Source organism: Erinaceus europaeus, chromosome 15, assembly GCF_950295315.1.
Source record: "Erinaceus europaeus chromosome 15, mEriEur2.1, whole genome shotgun sequence".
In the NCBI taxonomy this organism is placed as follows: domain Eukaryota; kingdom Metazoa; phylum Chordata; class Mammalia; order Eulipotyphla; family Erinaceidae; genus Erinaceus; species Erinaceus europaeus.
The window spans coordinates 3087868-3106835 of NC_080176.1; the positions used below are offsets into that span (position 1 = coordinate 3087868).

General features: G+C 47.1%; 1 protein-coding gene across 9 annotated transcripts in view; it reads right to left on the reverse strand.

Moving 5' to 3' along the window:
• RBFOX1 (RNA binding fox-1 homolog 1) overlaps positions 1–18968 on the reverse strand; it is a 1765566-nt gene that overhangs the window by 1424720 nt on the left and 321878 nt on the right. The window lies entirely within an intron of this gene.

Sequence of the window (18968 nt, forward strand, 5' to 3'; positions counted from 1 at the left end):
CCACCACCCACGTCCACTCTCATGCTTGTCTCCTCAGGGTTGTAGGCCCACAGAGGGAGTCCAGGCAACACCCCATCCACAGCTCACTGTGGGGAGACTGTTCCCCCTCCTAGGGACCCCATGGCTGCAAGCAGAAATCGTACCCTTCTCTTCTGGAGTCAGGAAAGAGTCTGAGTCCAGGCAGAGAGGAGGCCGCTCCCGGCTGTGCAGCCCCTCTCTGCATGGTGGGCTGTGCGGCTGATGGAGACCAGCACTCCAGCAGCTTAACCACAGTCACCAGCAGTGGCACCAAGAGCAGATATGCAAGCTGCAGCCTGCAGGAAGAGGGGCACTGCAGTGGAGAGGGCTTCTTAGCTGCCAGAAGTACAGGTGGCACTAGAAGGAGACATTGACAGTGTGTGTGTGGAGAGGTCAAGGTGAATGAGCTGGAGCTGGAGGAAAGGATAGCAACCAGACAGAAAGAAGACCAGACCAGCAGGACCAGGAGATGGCTCAGTGTGTCGGAGCACAGGGCCTGCAGGCCTGAGGCCCCTGAGCTCTTGGCTCAATCCCCAGTGCCACTTGCTACAGATAGCATAGACTCAATCCTTATGCCATCGCTGAGTGGTGCTCTGCTGTTGCTCTCTCTGTGTCTGTCTTCAGTCAAAATACATTTTAAAAAGAAAGAATGAGGGTTGGGCAGTGGCATACCTGGTTGAGTGCATACATCGCCATGTGCACGGACCCACATTCCAGCCTCCTGTTCCCACCAGCAGGGGCAGGCTTTATGATCAGTGAGGCAGAACTAAAAGTCTCTCTCTCTCTCTCTCTCTCTCTCTCTCTCTCTCTCTCTCCATCCCTGTCAGTTTTTTTCTGTTCTTTCAAATAAAAAGAAAGGAAAATACATAAATGAATTTATAAAGAAGAGGGAAGGAAGGAAGGAAGGAAGGAAGGAAGGAAGGAAGGAAGGAAGGAAAAAAAGATAACTGGGAAGTCCAGTCCAACAGGAGGTTGGAAACCAGCTTAGAGTTTCAACAGTGTTCTCCCTCTTTGTCCCTCCTGGCAAAGTAGCTGACCCCTTACAGACACCACTGGTTTTTTTCATTTTTTTTTTTTAAGCAGGGCACATTCCTCAGGGACAATCAACACAACTGGAGACTCTGAAGGGTTTAGAGGCCAAAGGCAATCACATCTTCCTGCCTGCATCATCTTCTTCCTTGCAAGAGACTCACAGCTTTCTCAGGAACACATTCAGAGCCATGTGTCTGAGGACCTACTGTGCACTCATGGGGGCGGGGAGGTCAGTGAGTGGCCTCCAGCTGCATGCATTCTGCTGAGCAGAGACACAGATATCAGGCAGAGGCAGAAATGAGAAGAGTAAGATCCAGAAGCTGGTGGGAGGAGGTGATTCTGTGGAGTTTGGGCAGAGGTGCTCTTGGCAAGGAGGGTAGAGTGAAAGGAGGCCTTGGGTGTGTGAACTGCTAGCTCCAAAGCTCAGCAGAGACTCATAGTCCCTTGACCTGCCGATCTTAGGGGGAAAGTCACTTTCCAAACCCAGACATTACCAACACTCCCTTGGAGTCCACATTCTCTGATTTGTGCTGACTTCAGAACGCATAGATTGCCTTGGCAGCAACTTTTAAAAATAAAAATGAAACGCAATTATGTTCCACCGCAGTCATTTATGCATAAAAAAATCCAAGGAGCAAGGAAGATAGATGCCCCACATACCCCAGGGCCTCTGCCCTGGGCTTTCCTGGAGACTCAAACCTGGCTCTCTCCCCTCCCCCCAGGACCTGGGGGTCCCAGCTGTCTTCCCAGCTCCAGGGAAGACACTCCACTCACTCACTCCTCACTCCACTCACTCTCACCAGTGCTGAGCCCTGGAGCTGAGAGTGAGTCACCCTAACTTCAGCAGATTCAGGCAAAGACAAAGGAGAGAGAGAGAGACCTCCAGACATGACACATTCTAAAGAGGCCGCAGCTACCCAGAGCCCACTGAGGTCTGGGGGCTTTGCTCTACAACTCAAGATGCTTCAAATGACAAAACAGAAGGAGGGAAGGCTGCTACAAGCTGCTGCACTTTTAACCCAGCCAGACGCCCACGCCCTCCTGACTGGCACAGTTCTGGTTCTGCTCCACTTTCTTCCAACCACCCACCCTCTGTTTTAACATCACAGTTTTTTTTTTCCTTAAGATGGTGCAGACGGCCTGCTCAGAATACATGGGAAAGGGAGGGAAGAAGAAGCTCACTGGCAGCACCCACTGCACCACAAAACCCCAGAGAACCCTTCCCCTTCCCCCTTCCCACTTTATTTATGGAAGCGCATTTTTATACAAGGATGGCCACCCGCTTGGCAGGGAGCAGGGTTTTTCATTCGAAGTCAGAAATATCTTTCCTCAGCCCGTGTCAATGAGAGTGTCTGCCAAGCAGGCTCACAAACAGGATCTGGGGCTGCAGGCTTTCCATTTGGGGGCCAGACCGTCATTTGTTGCCTTTTCCCAGCTACTGGAACTGTCTTGGTTATGAACAAGGCCACGGTGAGCAAAGCTCAGTCTGTGCAAAAGCTCCCTGGTTGGGTTTGAGCACATCCTAGGTGCTCCCTGAGGACAACTCCTCCAAAGGAGTAGCAGAGGCCTCTGAGGCTGGCTGAGGGGTCCCACTGCCACACTTGCCCCCAGAGGCTAACCTAGGCTGAGCTCCTGCCAGCCTCAGAGGACAGAACAGGCTCTGAAGTGTTTTTCCTCTTCTTCCTCTACCTGTTCCTCTACCTCCTCCTCCACCTGCTTCTTTGCCAATTCTGCAGGAGAAGAATCATTTCTCCTGCTTTTGCTTCTCCTTGCTGCTACCCTGCCTGCAGGTTTTTCCACATGGCCTGTTCTTTTCAAGTTCTCTCTCTCTCTCTCTCTCTCTCTCTCTCTCTCTCTCTCTCTCTCAATTGCTTATTCATTGCTTCAACAATGATGTGTCTTAATTAAGTCGAGGATGCAGAGGAAAGAATGGAGAAGATTAATAATTATTGAGTACTTGTTACTTGCTTGTGACATCAGACAGTGCACCCTGCCAGTGGGTTGTGTAGATCCTGGCTTGCTGATCTGGGTGAGCTGCTGTGGCCCAGGGCTCCCCTCCTGCTGGGGCCAGAGGGGTGAAGACAGACAGCAGGATTCCAGCTGCTCCCTGAAGTGGGGGTTAGAGCTTCTCTGATGCAGGGGTCAGGAGGGCCACAACTCAGATGCCCTGGTCTTTCCCATGGAGCCTGACCCCAGCCCCAGGTCACATATGCAGGGTGGCTCGCCAGAGGACCTGCTATCCTTCCAGCCCACCTAGAGCATGCTGGGAAATGGCTAGAGAAGCATTTCGGAGGACGGACCTGCCTGGCCAACAGCCTCAGCTCCTGATGGTCTGCCTCCTCAGAAGCAGCCTCGTGCCCCAGGACTGTCCCTCCTGGTTCCCTCCTGCCCTCCACCTTGCCCTCTGGCTTAGAGCCCTGCTCTTCCAGCTTCCTCCAATCTAATTCCCACCCCTTGCCCAACACGTACTTACTTTTTTCTTTCTTTGTCTCTTTCTTCCTTTCTCTTTCTTTCTTTCTTTCTTTCTTTCTTTCTTTCTTTCTTTCTTTCTCTTGCCACCAGAGTTATCACTGGGGTCTGGTGCTTGCAGGACAAATGCACCATTCCAGGCAGCCATATTTATTTATTTTTTTCTTTTTTATTTGATAGAGAAGAGAGAAATTGAGAGGGGGGCGGAGAGATAAAGATGAAGAGGGGGCTAACAGCAGTGCAGCTGGTTAAGTGCATGTATTACTAAGTGCAAGGATCCCAGTTCGAGCCCCTGCTCCCCACATGCAGGGGGGACACTTCACAAGCAGTGAAACTGGTCTGTAGGTATATCTATCTTACTGTTTCCCTATCTCCCCTCCTCTTTCAATTTCTCTCTGTACTATCCAATAAAATGGAAAAAGTGGCCACAAGGAGCAGTTGATTTATAGTGTTGACACCAAGCCCCCCAGCAATAACTCTAGAGGCTAATAATAATAATAATAATAATAATAATAATAATAATAATAATGTAGTAAGTAAAGAGGGAGAGAGAAAGACACCTGCAGACCTGCTTTACTGCTTGCTACCTAAGTGAGCTATTTTGCCAGCCCAAAACCCTATTTTATATGTAAAATTTTGGTAACAAGGTAGATCTTATGTTAAAAATTCTGGATTAAAAAAATAATAAAGAAAGAAGACAGAAGGGAGCCTTTGGGGAGATGCAATGTTTAGATACATGTTGTAGTCAAGGCCTTATAAGTGTATACTACTATCCAAAAATCACTAAATGTATACATCAGAGAATAGCTTTCACATGTCAGCCATATCTCAGTAAAGGAGCTAAAATGCTTTAGTTAAAATTCAATATTTATTTAATTGTTTACTGGGAGAGCACCAGACCCTCACTCTGGCACATGGAACATGGAACCTCATGTTTGCAAGTCCTGCACTCTACCTCACGGACCACAACAGGTTTATTTAAACTATTACACAAGAGACCAGATAACCACTGGACTCTAGCATATGTGGTGCCAGGGGTCCAACTCAGCACCCCAAGTATGGAAGCCATGCAGTAGACCAATATTAAAAAACAGAGATGGAAAGAGCTTGAGAATTGTTAGTGAAATGCTGGACTAGGGTGTCCTGAGATAGCAGAAGGGCATTTCCTCAGAGGTTTTAGGGACATGTGGAGAGGGAGGGAGGAGAGGTCTGGATGGGGCAGGCTCTGGGAGACATGAAGGAGAAGCACTGAAGTGGTGGTGTGGGCTGGGGGCTGGGCGCTGGGGGTGGGCCTTGAACATGACACCACTGTACCAGCATGGCAGCAAGCCCCACGGTGTAGAAAAGGCTCTCGGACTCACAGACAGCATTGTGTTTCCATCAAATATTGCAGTGGCATACATAACCCCAATGGGTTCTGATAGTTTCAACTATACCTCTTCCCTTACAGGAAGTCAGGTTAAAGAACCGCCTATAGATATGACCAGAAATTATCTTCATCAGTTAGGTGAAAGAATGTAAAGAAACAAAAGAAGCAAGCACTTTTTAAACTATATATATAGTTTAGTTATATATATATATATATATATATATATATATATATAATTTTAAACTATATATATAGTTTTAAACTGTATATATAGTTTAATTATATATATATAATTATATATATATAATTTTATTATCTTCATTGGATAGAGACAGTCAGAAATAGAGAAGGGAAGGGGAGATAGAGAGGAAGAGAGACAGAGAGACACCTGCAGCCCTGCTTCACCACTTGCAAAACTTTCCCCCTGCAGGCGGGGACCAGGGGCTCAAACCTGGGTCCTTGTGCACTGTAACATGTGCTCCACCAGGTGCGCCACCACCCGGCCCCAGAAGCACTTTGGAGCCTTGTCACACTTTAGAAAACCTGTATCCTCCCCCACGCTGTGGATGTGGAAATCGAGAGTCAGCAAACTGCGTGAATCTGCTCACAGTTGCGAGAGGGTGAACCAAAGGCACTGAGGCCTCCCCCTGCTTTCACTGCAGACTCTGTGCCTTTCCCTCTCATCAGGCCGCCATGGCAGCCCACCAATGGTCAGGAGTCAGGAGTTTTCTGGGTGAGCTCAATTGGAAGTGGAGGCAAGGTTCAGTCTCTGTGCAGGGCCAGCACCTGTCCCACCCCATGGAGGAGGCATTCAAGAGCCTTCCTCCTACCTGGCCTGCCTGCCTGACCTAGACCAGCATCCCCTTCTCCACAAGGTCCCCGGTTCGATTAGGATGTCAAATCCATCACTCCCCCTCCCTCCCGACACCCAACATCTTGTACTTGCAACACATCATTTCTTTATTAGTGATCAGCCGAACGGGGCTCATAGAAGCTTTCCTCTTCTGGGGCTTAATTTTGTACATTTCCAGTTTCCATGGAGACACTGCATTCTTGCATTCTAAGAGTGTCACTGTAAAACAATGTGAAAACAAAGCAACTTCACAGAAATGGCTCACTCTGGACATCACCAAGCAACGCTCTCGTCAAACGCACAGGACCACTGGGCTGTGTTGGGGGGTTAATTGCGGAGGCCAAGTTACCTTCTTCCTCCCCCAGTCTCAGAGATGTTTTTCTTCCCAATCCAGGGGACCGAGCTCACAGCATGAGAGCATCTCCAGGTCTCCCTGCTTCAATTATTGCACCACTATTATAATAAAGTCGAGAGGTAACTATGGCAACATTATTCCAAGGATAAATACCACAATATCGCCTTCAACTTTCCCCCACCCACAAATGAAAAATGGAGAACATAGAGGATTAATAGCATCACTTGTTAAAAAGCCAATGGACAGCAGAGTTCAGAGAAGCTTTAATTAGTGGAGTCTCTGCTGGCTCTGGTTAATATTTGCTCCATGCCTCCCAGACAGTGCCCACTTGGGCAGTGGCTCTCAGAATTCAGTATTACTCAACACCCAGTCCTGGGCTTCTGGAAGTTCCTTTGATATCCTGGCTCTGTGTTAACTAGGCAACCCAGTGCCCCAGGCAGGGGCAAACAGGTTTCCCAGTAGAGAACTTGGTGGCAGACCAGGCTCAGTTACAGATGCACTGACCAGAGCATCAGGAGGGTCAGCAGGCCTTTTCACCCCTGAGGACATGCTCGATGCTCTCCAGCATGAAGCTGGAAGTCTGGCAGAGGACTTGGGTTGAAGGCAGTCCCTCTACTTACTAGCTCTGTGGCCTGAAGCAAGATGCTTCACCTCTCAAGCCTCACTTTCTTCATCTGCATAGTGAAGGGTGAGAGAGCCCAGCTCAGAGCATGAAATGAAGCCAAGTGTGGTGGTCATCTGTTCAAGACACCTGCCACCTCTGGACCCCATCCTTAGTCCAGTGGCCGTCTCCATGACTGAGTTAGGACCAATGTAATCTCACTGAGTGGTGTGTCCTTCTAGGCTCTTCAGACTGCCACAGATGCTCCTTGGTCCTCACTGCCCCTCTCTGCTGGCCAAATGCCCACCCAGGGGCACTTGGAGAGTGCAGTGATGGAGGTTTTAATGTGGGGGTCACAGTCAACTCAAGTGACTGCATGAAGCACAGTTTCCTCCTCGTTGCCCAACAGGGACACCTGCATCACATTGGGACTAAGAACTAATTGGTATGGTATGGGGTTCACACAGGGGTCCCTCTATCATTTGGTACCTCACTTCATTACACAGAAATGCACACGTAGCCCAGTTCCTGACATGCCATGGATACTGAGGACCTGCTACAGGGATATGGTCTAAGGAGGGGAGGCCAGCCCTGCTGCTACGCTGGCCAGTTGGCCAAGAACTCTGGAGAGCAACACCTCCACTGATTTCATGGAGTCTGTTTGATTCATAGAGTTAGGTGTGAGCTATTTTTTTCTCCTGCAATAAGTAATGAAGTACAAATTGAGGAAATTAGTTATCAATTAGTCATTCGATGGTTGGGAAGGCAAGCAGCAGGCATAAATGGTGCCAGATTAGTTAAGCCACGATAAATTTTATCGCTCTACAAGGATTGGATCTTTATCCATTACTTCTCAAATTCATCTTTATTATTGGCCCCAGGATACAAGACAGGGTCTGGATGTGGAAGGAAGTGAGAGACCAGCCAGAACATTTGGGAAATAGGACAAAACTCAGCAAAGAAGGTGCCCAGTGAGCAGCTGCAAGGGCACTAGACATGGGCGGGGGTGCATATTAATTATGTCTCACTGCCTCTCTGCAGGGCTTCCAGTTTTCCTATGCAGGTTCCACAGTTCACCACATGACACTACAATCTCATGGCAATTCTGTGTCACTCCACTGCAGGAGGGGAAGGGGGGAGGCTGTATATGCAACCTCAAAGAACAAACCCAAGCCCTCATGCATGCACAATACCACCAAGCAGCATCCCCGGTTCAACCGCTTCATTCTTTTTATTATTTTCTTAAAAGGGAAAAAAGGGAAAGGAGAGAGGGAAAGACAGAGAGCGAGAGAGAGAGGGAGAGGAGAAAAAGCCAGTACCACTTCACTGTCCATACAGCCTCTCTGGTACTGTGCATGATGCTTCTATTTGGCGCTGGGTTTGAACCCAAGGCCTCACACACAGTAAGTCATGCACTCTATTGGGTGGGCTTTATCTCACCTCGAAGATGTAAGGTCTAGGCTCACAGAGATGAAGCAACAGCTGATTAAAAAAAGGAGAAGAAGAAGAAAGGAAGGAAGGAAGGAAGGAAGGAAGGGAAGAGAGAGGGAAAGAAGGAAGGAAAGGAAAGAAAGAAAGGAGAAAGGAAAGAAAGAAGGGAAGGGAGGAAGGGAGGAAGAAAAGACAGAAGGAATGAAATAAAGAAAGAGAAGTTGGGATTCTTCTGATCTGAGCCCCCACCATTGCCCAGATTTTTGAATCTGCTGACACCAATCAAGTCCCCTGCCTACATCCATCTACAATTTATCATTTCACAATAATATGACATTCAAGCTTTCACTGTAGCTTCCAAGACCTTCCAAGATTAGGCTCTTACATGCTCTGTAGCCTCCACTCCCACTGGTCTTGCATCTGCTTTGGCTCTGAGATGACTGGAAGGAAATTAATGAAGTAAGTTCCCAGGGAGTGTGGCCAAGTTACAGGTTCAGTTTCAGGAAAAGCCACTGGTTTGGTCCACATGATGTCACATGGCATCACTAAACCACTCATGCGAGTCAGGCTGGACCCTGATAGGCCTGTAACTCTGATGTTTCCACCAGGCCCCTTCACCCAGCTGCCAGTTTCATCAGCTCAAACACATCTTTACAGAAATACTAACAGACACACAGCTCTCACTATCTAGGTAGCAGGAATAATACTAAATATAATACAAAGCATGTCACATATTAGAGTAAATTAACTATAATCTAATTTATTACAGTTAAAATAATTTAATTATCAGTCAAATTAATTTAATTTGATAAAATAATTAATACACGTGTATAAGCAGCTTCCAGTAAAGCACAATTTATTATCCTCATTTTCCTGATGAAGAAATCAGGGCTATAGGTAGCAGGCTGGGCTGGGCTGGAAGGTAGAACAATGGTTCTGCAACTATGAGGTCCCGAGTTTGAGTTCTGTCCCCAGCACTGAATATACCAGAATAGGGCCCTGTTCCCTCTCTCTCTCTCTCTCTCTCTCTCTCTCTCTCTCTCTCTCTCTCTTTCTCTCTCTTTCTCTGTGTATGTGTGTGTGTCTTGTCAACAAATAAATAAAATCAACAGAGGCTATACACAGCTTGAGCACTGCAGATCCCGGATGCAAAAGCAGGCATTCTAGCTTTCGACTAGCACAAAATGCCAATTTCAGTGAAGCACTTGAACAGCCTGAATCACCCTCAAAAAGTCCCCTCACACGTGTGGAAAGTGTTAAACATGTGCACAGGAGCTCACAGCCACTACAACCTGAAGACCACTGAGCCAGATGATAAGTGGAAAGAAAGGCCATCTGCTGTTAGCTAGGAAGCAACAAGCAGACAGTCCCCGACAGCCCCTGCCTGTCGGCCTGCAGGGCTGGGTCTCTGGCTAGCCTCTTAATGATCTCTCCCCTCCACATGCTTGTCTACTTGTCCCCGGATGTGACAAGTGGACGAGATCTAATGCTCTAACAGACTGGCATCTTAGATGGAGGGGCTTACTAGTAAAGGATTAATTATCAGCTCCCCAGGGGAGGGCATCACCGGTTCCTAGTGTTTAGTGGTTTCTGTGGCATAACTCTCCTCCACAATGGCCAGCTTCAAACTCCCAGTGTGACACCAACCAACTGCTGGGTCTTGTAACTGTCAGCTCCCTCCAGCCAGATGCTTGGCAGCTGAAGGACAGGCTCTAGAGTCAGGTCCATAACACATATTTGGAAGGATTCCCTCTGCCACCAGATGGAAGTAGAGTCGTAACTCCTTCTCAAAGGCAAGACTCGGCAGCACTATAGTCTAATTTTTTTTTAGAAGAGTAGTAGTATAATAAATAGCATACAAAGTATAGATTTTCTAGAGAACTTGAACCATCCAAGATTTGTTTTTCTCATAAGTGTTCTTTGTAATTTTTAGTAGTCATAGTGTGAGGAGTGAGCTGTACAAGAGAAGGCCACCATTAACATTTAGTGTGTGCGCATGCACACACACACACACACACACACACACACACACACCTAGATTTGTTCTCTTTATGAAAAGCATTCTGTGCAAGTTCTCCCTCCCTCTTAAGCCAATTCTTTCCATCTGCTTCACAACAGTGAAGGTCATATGTCAAGGTCATATGGATCCAAAGTAGAGGAGGGAGTCTGAAGTGATTGTCCCAGGATTGTGTAGATAACTCAGCGGCTTTGTGAAACCCAGACTGTTCCTTCTCCTCAGCCTCCTGCATCTCTGATGTGCCATTTTCTTTGGGGCGGGGGGAGACAGGGATCTTGTGACCCACAAGGTGACAGCTCTTCTAGAAAGCACAATACCTGGTGATGAGCAACTCTGTGAGGGACAAAAGCCTGGAACCCCCAGATAAACTATATCCACTGGGAGTCCACGTGTCTTCTTCTGCTCAGACAGTTGAGCTTAAACAACATTACAGTACTTCTTACTTCCATTTTGGGTAGTGTACTTCCTAGCAAAGCTACAGAACCTAGATACAGACCAGGGCTCATGAGATAGGGCACATGTTCACATGTAGCCATAAGTTAGGGGAAATCTATACCTTAAAGTACAAGTGCACAACAGTTTGCAGTCACTCAATAAGTGCAGCAAGCAAGTAGAAAGACCAAAAAAAAAAAAAAAAAAAAAAGACACTATAAAGTACTTATCAAATAGTTTCTGCTTAGACCTAGATACCCTCCTCACCTACTTCCTATTTCACTTTCCTCAATCACTCTAGGACTACCCTCGTCAGATACAGTAAGGACTACAAAAGCTGGGTAAGAGAAAGACACTGGCACACTTTAATGATGGCCCTTTTGGTCACTATAAGGCCACCCCATCATCCGGGGTCCTAGTCAGGGTATCCTGGGATTCCCACATAGATATGATGGGCCTAGACCTCTAACAGATCCCTCTCTCCACTATCACTGGCCATCTCCATCAGGAACAGCATCATAAATCACTCTTGTGGGCCTCTACAGGGCTTTGCCCCCAATGTGGAACAGTGGTAGAAATTTCCTCATTCTTCAAAGGGAGGCTGTATCAACTCACTCTGCCACTTGAGAAAGATGGGTCCTGAAATAAGTGCAGCCTAGAATGTTGCCAGCTATGACCATGGAATGTGAGCTCAGACCTACAGGGATACAGAGGTCACACAGGCTCCTGTGTTAAATATGAGTTCACATGGGCCCCAGGTCAGACTGATGGGGTTTACAGTTAATAGTATTTATATAATTTCCCCAAATTTGGGAGCTACTCGCTGCCCTGATCCAGCTTTCTAGTCCTATTTCCAAATCTGACATCATCTCTCCAAACAATGCTTTTAGCCCACCTGCCTGTTAGCTGTTGAGCTCAGGCAAAAATTAATCAAGTCATGGCCCTTTGGAATATAGCTAAAATAGACTTCCTAGCTTCTTCCAAACTGGGGACCCCAAATCTTATCTGGTATATTCTTACATTTAGGTTCCAGATTATTAAACAATTTGTTCTGCTTTATATCTTAATGCCTTTCAGCCACCAAGTTGCAGATGCTACCATCATGCCAACATGACTTCCCTGGACAGATGACTTCACCAATGTGTCCTGGAACCTCCCTTCCCCAGAGCCTTACCCCACTAGGGAAAAACAGAAACAGGCTGGGAGTATGGATTGACCTGTCCATGTCCATGTCCAGTGGAGAAGCAATTACAGAGACCAGCCCTTCTACCTTCTGCACCCCATAAAGAATTTTTGTCCATACTCCCAGAAAGGGATAAAGAATAGGGAAGCTTCCAATGGAGGGGATGGGATGTGGAACTCTGGTGGTGGGAATTATATGGAATTGCACCCCTCTTACCTGGTAGACCATTATTAAATCAATAATGAAAATATATATTACATTCCTGGACCACTGTCGCTCTTCCCTCACTTCATGTAGTCATGGGCTGACCAGGCTGAGCTACCCTGTATCTCTGTGGCCTTGGGGAAGTGTCCAGCTCACTCTGACTCTCAGGAGATTGTCCTGCCCTGATTGAGAACTCTCTCATCCACTTCAAGCCCATGGCCCCCATCCTGTCTCTGAGGGCACAGGCAGTTATATGCAAATCAATCTGGTTAGAAGCAAAGATTTCCCCTGGGCAGATTAACTCCTGTGTCCTGTGGAGAGGGCATCTGTCCACTCACTATGCAGAGGTGCCCACTGGCCTTGTGATTGTGAAAGCTCTATGGAAGGAGAGAGATAAGGATTGAGTTATTAATTATTATAGGGCATTATTAATGTCAGTTGCTTGCCAGTGATAAGCACAATACCCTGTTCAGGGAGTTATCAGGCTGAGGAGAAACTTTATAATCACCTTGTCTAATCAATCATCTCTCAGCTACAGCCTAAATATCACAGTCCATAGAGGACTCCTTAAAGTTTCTGAATTGGAGAGAAAGCAGCCCTTCCTCACATCCAAGTAAGTCACCTAGGCATCGGAAAATGATCACCATTTCCTAAGGCTCACCGGACTGACAAAAATATTTTTTTGTTTCATTTTATCTCAGATTGGTGAGTGTCTAAGTGGCAAGTATCTAACAACCGTCCCCTTGTACCTGACCCCTCCCTCCTCATGCTGAAAGTCCTGATTTACACTGTCTACCAATGCCTGCAGTGTAAACACTGAACTCTGGACAATTTCAAGTTATCATTGTGAAGCTCTGGGATGTGGAGCTGGGAAGAGAGACACAGGACTAGTTCTTGGGACCCAGTGTAAGTTATGTACAACCCACAAGCCCTCTGAGGAGTGTGAGTTAAAGAGAATCACAGACCAAATCAAAGGAGCTATCTCTGCATCAACACATCCAACAAGGAATTAGTAGCCAGAATAATTAGAGAACCCATAAACTTCAACGGCAAGAGAAACAACCCTATCATTAAATGGACAGAGGAGAGATAGATACTTCTTTCCCTTTTTAAATTTATTATTAGATAAAGACAGAAAGAAACTGAGAGGGGGAAGGTAGAAATAGAGAGAGGGAGAGAGAGAGAGAAAGACACCTGCAGCTCTGCTTCAGCATTCGTGAAACCCCTCCTCCCACCCAGAAGGTAGAGACCAGGGCTCTAACCTGGGTCTTTGCATACTGTACTATGTGCACTTAAGCAGGTGCACCACCACCTGGCCCCTCTCACTTCTCCAAAGAAGATATATAGATGGCCAAGAGACACATGGGAGGAAAGGTTCATCACATTATGCAAGAAATGCAAATCAAAACAGCGTATACCTGTAATAATGACCTATGTAGAAAAGGCCAGGAAAAACAAGTGCTGGTGAGAGTGTGGAGAATAAAGAGCCATGTGCACTGCTGGTGGGAATGAGAAAACTGGTGCAACCACTGCAGGAAAATATTATAGAGGCTCCTCAAAAAGCTAAAAATAGGGACTGGGCTGTGGCACATCTAGTAGAATACACATGTTGCCATGAATAAGGACCCAGGACCAAGGTCCTAGTCCCCACCTGCAAGGTAATGTTGCAGATGTCTCTCTCTCCCTCTCTCTTCCCACCCCATTACCTCTTATTTTCTCTTTCTTTTTAAAAATTACTTTTTTTATTATGAAAGAGAGATAGAGAGAGATAAGAGAGACCAAAGCACTGCTTAGCTCTGGCTTACTGTGGTGCTGAGGACTGAACCTGGGACCTCAGAGCCTCAGAGCCTCAGAGCCTCAGGCATGAACATTTCTTGTATAACCATTATGCTGTTTCCCCAGCCCAATTCTGTCTGTGTCTATAAAAAAAGCTTTCCAGGAATGGTGAATTCACTGTATAGGCATTGAGCCCCTGCAGTAAACCTGACAGCAACAGGAACAAAACAAAAACTAAAGGGGAAATTAAAAAAAAAAGAAAGAAAGAAAGAAAGCTATGCGTGATCCAGAGACCCAGCAATTCCTTTCCTAGGCACTAGCTGGAGATTACAAAGAAATTCATCAGAAAAGAAAGATAGGGAACCATTTAGCCTCCAGGGTTATTGCTGGGGTTTGGTGCCTATACTACAAATCCACTGCTCCTGGAGGCCATTTTCCCCCTTTTGTTGCCCTTGTTGTGGTTGTTATTGCTATTGTCATTATAGCTGTTGTTGTTATTAGATAGAACAGAGAGGAATTGAGGGAGGAAGAGAAGACAGAGAGGAGGAGAGAAAGGTAGACACCTGCAGACCTGCTTCACCACTTGTGAAGTGACCCCCTGCAGGTGCGGAGCTGGGGTCTCGAACCAGGATCCTTATGCCAGTCCTTGTGCTTTGCGCCATGTGTGCTTAACCCGCTGTGCTACCGCCCAGCCCCCTAGATAGGGAACTCTATTGTTGGTATGTTCCCTTCCCCCCAACCTCTGAGAAGAATTGGTTTGCCCCTTGCTAGTTTCGCGCCCCGCTTTCTCCCCGCCCCCTATGCTAAGGACGGGCAGAGTCCCAGCAGCAGCGGCAGAGAGAGGATGATGGAGAAAAGCACATGGTGTGGTGATTTGCCCGTTCATGAATAAAGATTAAACTGCGTTCTCAGCCCAGCCATGTGTCTCTGGTCGTCTCTGTTACCCGCCCGTGAAGCCAGCCCGGATAAAACAACAAGTCCCCAATATCTGAAACCTCCTAAGTGTCCATCAACACATATACTCTAACTCTGAAATAAGATGAAATGGTGCCAGTCACAATGTCATGGGTAGAACTGGAGGAGAAAGACAAATACCCCATGACCTTGCTTATATGTGGGATCGAAAGTAGCAAAACAAGGAAACAGAAACAACCATATCACAATGATATCTTGGATGCTGACTGCAGAACTGAGGACTGTGGGAGGAGGCTGGAGTAAAGATGAGAGGGGCCTGGTGAGCTCTCCGGCCAACAGCAGGCTCACAGCGCCTTTGTGACCTATGCTTTCACCCTGCTGGCAAAGATGTCTGAGCAACTCAGTTCCCCCTTGCTCCCATCCCTCCACAGGAAGGCCTAGAAGCCAGCCTGCCAGCCTTGGCCACCCTTTGTACCCACTCTGTAGGCCGTTCCAGACATGCTCTGCCAGGTGCCCTTCTCAAACCCACACAAGGCCTCACTCCCTTTTCTTTCTCTGAAGTCTGCTGAACTAGACCTGGGCTGCAGTTGAATGAAGGTGTGGTACTCCTCTAAATATCACACAATCCTTTGCTCCAGAGGAAAGAGCAGGTCGAGGGTAACCTGCTCTATATGGTTCCTTTGGAACAAAAAATATGGCCCAGCTTTCACCTTTCAAATCACCTATATTAAGCTCACAGAAGCTATCTTAATGCCATCCTCTGGCTGGAGAAGTGGAAGGGAAGGAGACCTCTTCAATTTCCTGCTATTTTGAAACGAATGATAGGAAAACATAAGCCCCTCATCCCATCACACCCAATAGCTCTTAGGCTTTGGAATCAGAAAACCTTTCCTCCCCTGGGCGCGGAATCATTTTAAAAGTCTGATTTTATATTTCCCTTTCCTGCTGAAATTCTCCCAGGTCTCAGGCTGCCGAAGGCTTGGGCAAAGCAGAGTATTTCTACTCAGTGACAGCATTATCATATGATTCCTGCTAATCCCCAAGTACTGGAAATAGCACTTAGTATTTAGCAAAAGTCTGGTTTCCTAATGCTGCAGGTATTAGGTGTTTCAGATAGCGGGCAAATCTCATATCCCTTCCCCCCTATGTGGGTTTTTCTCCCCCTTTAACAAAAGTTTCTTCTCAAAGTTTCACTTTAAATATAAAATATGCCCTTGTGGAAGCTGTTACAAATGTCACCACTTTAACCGGCCTGAATTTATGGCGGCACAGGATTTTAATGGTGTCGTAAATGTCTGGAGTAATGGTGATGTATGTGTCACAATAAATTGTTATAGAGAAATATAAAAATAAGTGTGAGATAAAAGATTGTGTATAAAAGATGTTTTTACATCTCCTTCAATGATTAAAAATCATACAAACTTGATATTCTAAATCACTCAGAATGACCACAGTGGCCCAGGAGAGTACATACATCTGAACGCCTTTCCACATAGGGCTGGTGGCTCTGTGGTAAGAAGCCACATCTGCTTTAATGAGGGCATTTGAGATGATTTTTATGTTGACACAGGGGAAAAAGTAATTAGCATTAAAGAAGATGGAGATGACACTTCTAGTGACCCTTGCCTTGGAATGGCCCTCCTCAAGGACAGGATGGATGGGTCCTTGGCCTCCTGACAACTCCTGCTGTCTACAGGATGACGCCAAGCCTGCCCACCAGGCTGCCTTGGATAACTTGGCAGCTTCAAGGACGGCTCAGGAGTCGATGACTGAGGAGACTGTGAGGGAAGATGGGCCTAGAGTAGCCACAGATGAAGCAGGGCTGCAGCCCACTTCCGCCACAGCCCTGCTTGGACTTTGTGCACCTCTGTTTCTCCATGTGGCCAGTGAAAGTAGGAACAGCATCAAGAAGCAAGTGCTTTTATTTTCTCTTTCTTTCTTTTTCCCTTCCTTCCTTCCTTCCTTTCTCTCTTTCTTTTCTTTCTTTCTTTCTTTCTTTCTTTCTTTCTTTCTTTCTCTCTTTTTTTCTGAATCACCTGCCTTCCTCTCCATATTTTCGGCACCATCTCTAATATTCATTTGAGCATTCACTCCAACTCATCGTGACTGAGGGTCCACCCTTACTCCACAGGTCAACGGAGACACCCCACACAGCCATGCTGGGGATAGATCAAGGACTGCTCTGCATCCAGTCCAGTGAGAAGCTGAGAGGCTTACTGGAACTGTGCAGGGGACAAAACTTCTCTATGGGAGTCTGTCTAGAAAGAAAAGAGGCTTCTATCTCACTAGGGAAAGACAGAAACAGGCTGAGAGTATGGATCCACTTGCCAATGCCTATGTCCAGTAGAGATACAATTACAGAAGCCAGAACTCCCACCTTCTGCAAAAGAATTTTGGTCCATACTCCCAGTGGGGGAGAAATAATGGGGGGGGGGGGAAGATGACTAGAAGGTTCTGAACTCCAACTTCATCAAGACCTGGAGAGAGAGAGAAGTGGAAGAAGGAAGGGACATTTGGATGTGTAATAGATCTATGTCTGACTTGAAAAGGAAGAGAATATAGGACCATAGGAGAAAAGGGGGGGAATATATACAAATATAGACATTTTTAGAAATAATAGTTACCCCATTATCTGCAACATTAGGAGAACTGCTGTAGCTTCCAATGGAGGCACTGGAGATTCAGAACTCTGGTGGTGGAAATGGTGCGGAACTGTATCCCTATTATCTTGTAATTTTATAAATCAGTATTAAATTATCAATAAAAAATAACTAGAAAGAAAGAAAGAAAGGAAGGAAGGAAGCAGGCTTCAGGGCCAGGTGGTGGTGCACCTGGTTAAGCACACATATTACAGTGAGCAAGGGCCCCAGGTCCCCACCTGCAGGGGAAAGCTTCATGAGTGGTGAAGCAGGGCTGCAAGTGTCCCTCTTTCCCTTTCTATCTCCCTCTTCCCTCTCTTTTCCTGTCTCCCTCTCTCTGTGTCCAATAAATAAATAAAGATAATGAAAAAATGAACAATAAAATAAAATTAAAAAGAAAGCAGGGTTGAGTTGCTACAGTCCTTTGGGAACAGAGGCAAGAGATCAGGAAAGAGATTTGATGCTATAACAGAATTGAGCTCCTGGATCCAACCATGCCTGAAGCCAGTCTTGGGTTTTTTCAGTTTCAAGATCTGACCAAACTCCTTTTTGTTTCTTCTCATTCTGAGTTTGGTTTTGGGTCACTGGTTACCCAATGAGGCCTGACAACTGGTTCTTGGCTTTGCTGTGAGGATGGTGAGGCTGCTCTCTTCAGTGTCTGACAAAGCTAAATCCCCAGTAAGTGTGGCACTGCAGTTAGCATGGTGGTAAGACCAGCCTGGCCAGCTGCCTTGTCTCAGGGGAGGATGCTGGGTGAGAGCTTGGCTGAGCCCCCTTCCAGACCTCTGCACCTTGAGGGGCTGGCTGCCCTGCTTCTGTCTCACATCTGATGAAGGATTACCTGGGCACAGGGCCTGGCTCTCTGGGGAGCCCCAGACTGTAGGCCTCCTCCCTCCCTGTGTTTGTCTCCTCCAGCTGGGCTCCCCCCAACTGCTCTGCCCTCTCTCCCCTTAGGATGTGGCTCCACTGCCAAGAAGCCCTGGGTTTCTGTTTGCTGTGGGAAAATACCAGACTCAAAGGGTGTGATCTGCTCCGCAGTACACTGCCCTCCACCAGCCCCGGGCTCCTGGTGACCTGTCTGCCCACTGCTGTCCTTCCTTCCTCCCCGTCTCCAGCACTGTACCCTTCCCAGTGTGAATGTGCCAAGGCTCGTGCACTAAGACGGGGGGCTGTGGCTCCCCATCTTAGTGTTCATTATTTTACAGCAAGCGGTCTCCTTGCTCAGCCTGACAGGTGCCTGTTAGCTTCTGAGATTCCCAGTCTGAGGCCTTGGGCTATGCAAAAGAAGTGACACCAAAGCTGACTCTGTCCAGGGGAGAGCCATCTTCTCTTCTCTCCTTTTATATGAAGGTGGCCCCAGGGCCTCGCACACGCTTGACAACACCACCCAGTGGTGTCTGCTTTTCAGTTTTCACTCTACTGGAGGCAGGGGGGGGGGGCTGACAGAGAGGAGAAACAACGCAGCACTGCTCCATCATCCATGAAGCTCCTCCAGTGCCTTCCAGAGAGCTTCCATGAGGTGCTGGGGCTTGAACCCAGAGCTTCTGGCATAGAAGACACATGCCTGCCTTCATATCTATCTCTCTCTCTCTCTCTTTCTGGTCTATGTGCATGCATGGCTTAGACCTTCTTCTTTTTTTCTGTGTTTACTTTCTCCTAATAAATGATCATCTG